This window comes from Etheostoma spectabile, chromosome 13 (assembly GCF_008692095.1).
Source record: "Etheostoma spectabile isolate EspeVRDwgs_2016 chromosome 13, UIUC_Espe_1.0, whole genome shotgun sequence".
NCBI lineage: Eukaryota > Metazoa > Chordata > Actinopteri > Perciformes > Percidae > Etheostoma > Etheostoma spectabile.
This window is the reverse complement of record NC_045745.1, coordinates 3,073,464-3,073,670: the sequence shown is the minus strand read 5'-3', so window position 1 is coordinate 3,073,670 and position 207 is coordinate 3,073,464. Positions and strand designations below refer to the sequence as shown.

The 207-nt window shown below is 49.3% G+C and overlaps 1 protein-coding gene and 1 long non-coding RNA gene across 2 annotated transcripts in view; one reads left to right on the top strand and one right to left on the bottom strand.

The window, feature by feature from the left end:
• Window positions 1–207, bottom strand: part of jam3b (junctional adhesion molecule 3b) — a 43,113-nt gene that overhangs the window by 4,453 nt on the left and 38,453 nt on the right. The window lies entirely within an intron of this gene.
• The window catches only part of LOC116700168 (uncharacterized), a 22,561-nt gene that overhangs the window by 5,622 nt on the left and 16,732 nt on the right, over window positions 1–207 (top strand). The window lies entirely within an intron of this gene.

The following is a 207-nucleotide window of genomic DNA, read 5'->3' as shown; positions in this document are numbered from 1 at the left end:
CAAGGCAGGATTAGCTGGGAGACTTCTTCTAGACCAGGGCCAGTTGTGAATTACCTGCAGAACAGGGACAAGAAGTAGTTCTTTTGGGGATTATGGTCAACTAGTGTGTGTTGTAGTTGAGAATGAGCTAGCATGCTAGCGCTAGCATGTGCTCCGGTTAGCCACCTCGTCTCTAGTGGCGTAGAAAGCCGTGCAGATGTTGAACAG